The sequence below is a fragment of the Calidris pugnax genome, unplaced genomic scaffold (genome assembly GCF_001431845.1).
Source record: "Calidris pugnax isolate Ruff unplaced genomic scaffold, ASM143184v1 scaffold75, whole genome shotgun sequence".
Lineage (NCBI taxonomy): Eukaryota > Metazoa > Chordata > Aves > Charadriiformes > Scolopacidae > Calidris > Calidris pugnax.
In genome coordinates, this window is record NW_015090908.1 from 1,571,237 (window position 1) to 1,579,478 (window position 8,242).

At 48.4% G+C, this 8,242-nt stretch overlaps 1 protein-coding gene across 1 annotated transcript in view; it reads left to right on the plus strand.

Annotated features, from left to right (window-relative positions):
- Positions 1 to 8,242, plus strand: part of HDAC4 (histone deacetylase 4) — a 283,789-nt gene that overhangs the window by 241,716 nt on the left and 33,831 nt on the right. The window lies entirely within an intron of this gene.

Here is an 8,242-nt window from a genome sequence, read left to right on the forward strand (position 1 = left end):
AGAGGGTTCTTCACTGTGAGGGTGGTGGAGCACTGGAACAGGTTGCCCAGGGAGGTGGTTGAGGCCCCTTCCCTGGAGATATTCAAGGAGAGGCTCGACGAGGCCCTGGGCAACCTGGTCTAGTTGGGGGTGTCCCTGCTGACTGCGGGGAGGTCGGACTAGATGGCCTTTGGAGGTCCCTTCTGGCCTGGGCAATTCTGTGATTCTATGATAAAAGGACTTGCATGGGATGGAAGTGAGAAGAAAGTGATTAACAAGTCTCGGAAGAACAAAACGTGAGCAGGGTTATTTAATCAGTGCTTTGGAGTGGTAGGAGATGTGGATAGGTAAAGACAACTCCCTGGTGGCACAGACGACGTGTGTCCTGTCACCTGAGCGTGATGGTGAGCAGTGATGAGGGAAGAGCAGAACTCCTCTGCTGCCCTTCATTTTGCAGAGTCTGGAGCTGCAGAACAGCTTGTCTCTGCTGGCCCCCACGCTTCATTTCTTATCTGCGTAGCTCTTCGGCTAAAGACAAGATTATAATAATGAAACCTTTCAAAAGAGGCTCATTTAATTTTGAAATAGCTGCACTTTAGTGCATAGTAGGGTGCACGGTGCCAGTAGGAACCTTGTTGTGTATATTAATGAAGACTTTCGGTTTATAAGGAAGGAAGAACTCCTTAGGGAACTTACCTGAGTAAAACTCAGGTTTTACCCTGAAACATCTTAGACATTCCTCACAGAAGGGAGCCTGTGTCACGCTGTTTGACCCTTCCTCTTCTGCATTACCTCATCGTTTTCTATTTGTGGAGGTTGAGAGCCTGCAGCACGTCCCAGCTGCTGAACCGCCTCCGAAGGAGCCCTCTTCCACAGGCTCACCTAGCAGAAAGAGCAGCTTCTTCATTAGAATGAGCAAGACACTAATATTGTCCTCAAGAAGACAAGTGTGCTGAGCAGGACGACTGCTCCTCGTCCAACAGTGGCGGATGTGGAAGACTCAGTATCTCTGACGCAGTTGTATCCTCCAGCTTGGGAGAAAAATGAGAAATATACGCCACTGGATCAACAAAAGGCAAGAAATGTGCTTCCTCTCTCCATAAAGTCCTTCCAGATGGTAAGGCTTGATGTGCTGTCCCAGCAACAACTCCTGTGATGGCAGCTACATCAAAGAGCTCATAGGCAGGGAAAGCCAAACAGCATCTCCCCTGTAATGAACTTCAGAATTTAGGAATGATGGAGGGGTCAACAGCAGCCCGTGCATGGAACGGCAGCAGCTTCAGAGCCGGAGAGTAGGCCAACTCAGGGCCACATTAATAACATTTTCCACCATGGCAGAGTCCACACCCCTGCTGCGGAGCGCTGATGGCTGCAGTGGGACTCTTCAAACACTTACAGTCACACAGATGATGAAGTGCTGCCTTGGAGAAGGGCCCAGTGGTCTCCAGACATCCGTTCCAGGGAAGGTGGCGGGTGTTAAATCCTTATCTTGGAGATGTTTGCACGCAGGGTGGGGCAGTGAAGAGCTTGTGGGTGGCAGCAGACACCTCTGGGTCCGGGCCTGGAGCTGGGTGTGGGGGCATGGCAGGGGCCTAGAAGTTAGCTTTTAAATCACAGGTGGAATGCTTTTTTTCTAAGCACTTCATCTCTTTCTGCAGAAGTAATAACTCTTTAAAACCACTCCGTCTTGTTCTCTTGCCCTAATGCTGCCAACAGGAGCCCAGTTTCTGTAGGCATCAAAGGTGGTTCAGTGAATGTGGCTCAGACTTTTGTGGCTAGCGTGAAGAGATGTCATGAGGAGACCCCAGGGTCTGTTGGTCCCAGATCATCTAGTCCAACCCCCTGCCAAAGCAGGGCCACCCAGAGCAGGTCCCACAGGAACGTGTCCAGGTGGGTTTGAATGTTTCCAGAGAAGGAGACTCCACCACCTCCCTGGGCAGCCTCTTCCAGGGCTCTGCTACCCTCACAGGAAAGAAGTTCCTCCTCATGTTGAGGTGGAGCTTCTTCTATTCAAGTTTGTGCCCATTTCCTCTTGTCATACCCCTGGGCACCACTGAAAAAAGACCAGGCCCCATCTTCTTGACACCCTCCCTTTTTGATTTATCAGAAGATAGGAAATAATGGTTAGAATTGCAGTCCCCTAGAAAGCTGTGTATTGACTGAAATGTGGGTCATAATCGAGTGTCTTTTGCTGATGGTATTAAATTTATTTGGGGTCATCAAGGCAAAAGGTGCCTTCAAAGACATGCAGATGGTGTCATGATGAACAGAAATGAAATAGTAATAGCAATATAGCACATTACATTCAGTGGTGTATGCAAAATAATGCCTGTGGGCAGGAGTAGGGCCTGGCCTGGAGCAGATGAAAGCCCAACGATTGCTGTTCCTTATCATCCAGGAGCTGATGATGTCAGATAAAATTACGGCTGAAAAGCTTGAAACCAAATTTCTTCAGTTAAACAGTTAAACAAGGCAGTTCTCTTCCATAGGGGATGTTATGTTGCTTAAAAGAATGGATGGATCTGAAGTTAAAAGAATGGATGGATCTGAAAGCTGATGTAGAGCAATTTATGAGGGAGAAGTCTCCATGAAGAGCCGTTAAGCACCAAGAAGTGTGAAGTCGGGAGTTTGGGCTGCCATGAGTTGTTCTTACCAGCAAGTGAGACAAAGAGTGAAGGAGAAGGAAAAAGATGAGAGCAAATCACTTCATCACGTAACACCTTTCAACCTCTCTCTCTAAAAACAATTTTGAAATAGCTGCACTTTAGTGCATAGTAGGGTGCACGGTGCCAGTAGGAACCTTGTTGTGTATATTAATGAAGACTTTCGGTTTATAAGGAAGGAAGAACTGATTTTGAAATAGCTGCACTTGAGTGCATAGTAGGGTACACGGTGCAAGTAGGAACCTCGTTGTGTATATTAATTAAAGACTTTCGGTTTATAAGGAAGGAAGAACTCCTTAGGGATCTTACCTGAGTGAAACTCAGGTTTTACCCTGAAACATCTTAGACATTCCTCACAGAAGGGAGCCTGTGTCACGCTGTTTGACCCTTCCTCTTCTGCATTACCTCATCGTTTTCTATTTGTGGAGGTTGAGAGCCTGCAGCACGTCCCAGCTGCTGAACCGCCTCCGAAGGAGCCCTCTTCCACAGGCTCACCTAGCAGAAAGAGCAGCTTCTTCATTAGAATGAGCAAGACACTAATGTTGTCCTCAAGAAGACAAGTGTGCTGAGCAGGACAACTGCTCCTCGTCCAACAGTGGCGGATGTGGAAGACTCAGTATCTCTGACGCAGTTGTATCCTCCAGCTTGGGAGAAAAAATGAGAAATATACGCCGCTGGATCAACAAAAGGCAAGAAATGTGCTTCCTCTCTCCATAAAGTCCTTCCAGATGGTAAGGCTTGATGTGCTGTCCCAGCAACAACTCCTGTGATGGCAGCTACATCAAAGAGCTCATAGGCAGGGAAAGCCAAACAGCATCTCCCCTGTAATGAACTTCAGAATTTAGGAATGATGGAGGGGTCAACAGCAGCCCGTGCATGGAACGGCAGCAGCTTCAGAGCCGGAGAGTAGGCCAACTCAGGGCCACATTAATAACATTTTCCACCATGGCAGAGTCCACACCCCTGCTGCGGAGCGCTGATGGCTGCAGTGGGACTCTTCAAACACTTACAGTCACACAGATGATGAAGTGCTGCCTTGGAGAAGGGCCCAGTGGTCTCCAGACATCCGTTCCAGGGAAGGTGGCGGGTGTTAAATCCTTATCTTGGAGATGTTTGCACGCAGGGTGGGGCAGTGAAGAGCTTGTGGGTGGCAGCAGACACCTCTGGGTCCAGGCCTGGAGCTGGGTGTGGGGGCATGGCAGGGGCCTAGAAGTTAGCTTTTAAATCACAGGTGGAATGCTTTTTTCTAAGCACTTCATCTCTTTCTGCAGAAGTAATAACTCTTTAAAACCACTCTGTCTTGTTCTCTTGCCCTAATGCTGCCAACACGAGCCCAGTTTCTGTAGGCACCAAAGGTGGTTCAGTGAATGTGGCTCAGACTTTTGTGGCTAGCGTGAAGAGATGTCATGGGGAGACCCCAGGGTCTGTTGGTCCCTCAGGTAAAGCCATGTTTAGGACATGTGAATTTGGGGTTGGTGGTTTTTTTTGTATTTCCATTCCTCTGATGCCTCATGGTGAATGAAGATGGTCCTCTGTGATTCTGCGTCCATGGAAGGGGCCTAGTGCTTGCTGTGGCAGGGCAGAGAGGGAAGCTATTCTCTACTGGTATCCTGCAGCATTTTTTTTCAAGACCAAGAAAAATGGGGTAGGTACGCTCAGTTCAGGCTGCGTGGTAGAGCTGCATCTCACTTAAGCCAGGTGAGGCCAAGGGCACTGAGGTGGTCAGCTCTTAGCAAAAGGCAAGTAGATGTTCTCTGTTGTTTAATCCATGAGTGCCTCCCACTAATGGATACTGGGAGAAGAGGATCTGAGGATGAAGACTATTGGATCCTCCAAGAGAATGTAGCAAGTGCTCCATCATGATTGCAAAGCTGGTTGACCACCCCATAACATTTTTACAGGATTCCTGATGAGCCTGCAGCATTTTTTTTCAAGACCAAGAAAAATGGGTTAGATACTCTCACTTCAGGCTGTGTGGTGGAGCTGCATCTCACTTAAGCCAGGTGAGGCCAAGGGCACTGAGGTGGTCAGCTCTTAGCAAAAGGCAAGTAGATGTTCTCTGTTGTTTAATCCATGAGTGCCTCCCACTAACGGATACTGGGAGAAGAGGATCTGAGGATGAAGACTATTGGATCCTCCAAGAGAATGTAGCAAGTGCTCCATCATGATTGCAAAGCTGGTCTGTGATTCTATGATAAAAGGACTTGCATGGGATGGAAGTGAGAAGAAAGTGATTAACAAGTCTCGGAAGAACAAAACGTGAGCAGGGTTATTTAATCAGTGCTTTGGAGTGGTAGGAGATGTGGATAGGTAAAGACAACTCCCTGGTGGCACAGACGACGTGTGTCCTGTCACCTGAGCGTGATGGTGAGCAGTGATGAGGGAAGAGCAGAACTCCTCTGCTGCCCTTCATTTTGCAGAGTCTGGAGCTGCAGAACAGCTTGTCTCTGCTGGCCCCCACGCTTCATTTCTTATCTGCGTAGCTCTTCGGCTAAAGACAAGATTATAATAATGAAACCTTTCAAAAGAGGCTCATTTAATTTTGAAATAGCTGCACTTTAGTGCATAGTAGGGTGCACGGTGCCAGTAGGAACCTTGTTGTGTATATTAATGAAGACTTTCGGTTTATAAGGAAGGAAGAACTCCTTAGGGAACTTACCTGAGTAAAACTCAGGTTTTACCCTGAAACATCTTAGACATTCCTCACAGAAGGGAGCCTGTGTCACGCTGTTTGACCCTTCCTCTTCTGCATTACCTCATCGTTTTCTAGTTGTGGAGGTTGAGAGCCTGCAGCACGTCCCAGCTGCTGAACCGCCTCCGAAGGAGCCCTCTTCCACAGGCTCACCTAGCAGAAACAGCAGCTTCTTCATTAGAATGAGCAAGACACTAATATTGTCCTCAAGAAGACAAGTGTGCTGAGCAGGACGACTGCTCCTCGTCCAACAGTGGCGGATGTGGAAGACTCAGTATCTCTGATGCAGTTGTATCCTCCAGCTTGGGAGAAAAATGAGAAATATACGCCACTGGATCAACAAAAGGCAAGAAATGTGCTTCCTCTCTCCGTAAAGTCCTTCCAGATGGTAAGGCTTGATGTGCTGTCCCAGCAACAACTCCTGTGATGGCAGCTACATCAAAGAGCTCATAGGCAGGGAAAGCCAAACAGCATCTCCCCTGTAATGAACTTCAGAATTTAGGAATGATGGAGGGGTCAACAGCAGCCCGTGCATGGAACGGCAGCAGCTTCAGAGCCGGAGAGTAGGCCAACTCAGGGCCACATTAATAACATTTTCCACCATGGCAGAGTCCACACCCCTGCTGCGGAGCGCTGATGGCTGCAGTGGGACTCTTCAAACACTTACAGTCACACAGATGATGAAGTGCTGCCTTGGAGAAGGGCCCAGTGGTCTCCAGACATCCGTTCCAGGGAAGGTGGCGGGTGTTAAATCCTTATCTTGGAGATGTTTGCACGCAGGGTGGGGCAGTGAAGAGCTTGTGGGTGGCAGCAGACACCTCTGGGTCCGGGCCTGGAGCTGGGTGTGGGGGCATGGCAGGGGCCTAGAAGTTAGCTTTTAAATCACAGGTGGAATGCTTTTTTTCTAAGCACTTCATCTCTTTCTGCAGAAGTAATAACTCTTTAAAACCACTCCGTCTTGTTCTCTTGCCCTAATGCTGCCAACAGGAGCCCAGTTTCTGTAGGCATCAAAGGTGGTTCAGTGAATGTGGCTCAGACTTTTGTGGCTAGCGTGAAGAGATGTCATGAGGAGACCCCAGGGTCTGTTGGTCCCTCAGGTAAAGCCACGTTTAGGACATGTGAATTTGGGATTGTTTTTGGTTTTTTTTGTATTTCCATTCCTCTGATGCCTCATGGTGAATGAAGATGGTCCTCTGTGATTCTGCGTCCATGGAAGGGGCCTAGTGCTTGCTGTGGCAGGGCAGAGAGGGAAGCTATCATCTACTGGTATCCTGCAGCATTTTTTTTCAAGACCAAGAAAAATGGGGTAGGTACGCTCAGTTCAGGCTGCGTGGTAGAGCTGCATCTCACTTAAGCCAGGTGAGGCCAAGGGCACTGAGGTGGTCAGCTCTTAGCAAAAGGCAAGTAGATGTTCTCTGTTGTTTAATCCATGAGTGCCTCCCACTAACGGATACTGGGAGAAAAGGATCTGAGGATGAAGACTATTGGATCCTCCAAGAGAATGTAGCAAGTGCTCCATCATGATTGCAAAGCTGGTTGACCACCCCATAACATTTTTACAGGATTCCTGATGAGAAGCCTAAAGATGGACCCTCACAGAGCACTAGCACACTGGTCGATGGGGAGGAGAAGCAGCTTGGTCATCTTCCCATCTTGCTATGGGCTTTTGGAGGGATGTGGTCAGATCAGTCCCATCTCTTGCACATCTGCAGTACTCCAGGACTCATGGAGATGTTATGCATAACTCAGACCCCATCGTGCTTCTGTCCCCATTTGGGATGCCCCAAATTTATGGGGATCTGTGGAGCCCTTGTGGTTGCCAGGCGAAACAAACAATCTCTTTCTTTCCTTCTCCTTTGCCACTGTTGGTCTAAATGCACTCAACACAAAGTAAAATATGAAAAAGAGGTGGTGATCCTTCACATGGAGAAATGTTGCAACTATCCTATGATGCTTCCAGGCAGCTGAGCTGTCCTGACGTGGGACAGTCCCAGCAGTCTGGCTTTTGCAAAGGTTGTGATTGACCAGCAGCAAATAAACTTCACTTTCATCGCAAGAGGGATGGGGTTGCAGCAGAGGAGACCAGAGCTTCGGCCTGGAAACAACCCCCTGGGAGCTGTCCTTCCCCATCTGCTCTCCACAGAATGGCCAACGTTCAGTTGGCAGGTGAAAAAATGAAGAGGCATTTCATCACGTGGCTGCAAGCTGATCTTGTCTTCTTATGGTTGTTGGCAAAACCCAACGCTTCTCACTTTCTGTTTGAATTCGGCCTCAATCCCATGTGATAGTGACATGGGGATGTCTGCAGAATGCCTTGCCTTTGGCCTATTTGCACATTTTCAGGGGGAAATTAAAGAGGATGGTGGTCCTGGCAGATATTTATCATTGAAGTACAAGCCTGTACTTAGCAGCAAGACATCTGTTGTTAACTTTGATGAGATAGGGTTGATCTTAGGGTTCCCCAGGGAAGCTGCTGTCAGCATCACCTTACCATGGCGGTCCTGGGCAGGCGTCTTTTAAACATCCGCTATGAAACATCCTTCTTTATTGTGTTTTTATTATTTTATAGAGTCATTGCATGATTTCATAAACTTTTTCTTCATCTGGGATCAGTTTCCTCCAGCAATTCCTCAGTTCCTCAGAAATCTGATACCGTGATGTTGGTTGGAGTATTGGTAGGAGACACCTGCAAATTTACAGTGTTTGAGTTGCCCAATTTGCTTCTCTCTTCTGGCACTGGCCCTTTAGCATTGCAGAGCTGTTGCACATGGTCGAGACCAACGGGGTGAGGTTCAACAAGGCCAAGTGCCAGGTCCTGCCCTTGGGTCCCACCAACCCCCTGCAGCGCTACAGGCTGGGGGCAGAGGGGCTGGAGCTGCCTGGCAGAAAAGGACCTGGGGGTGTTGGT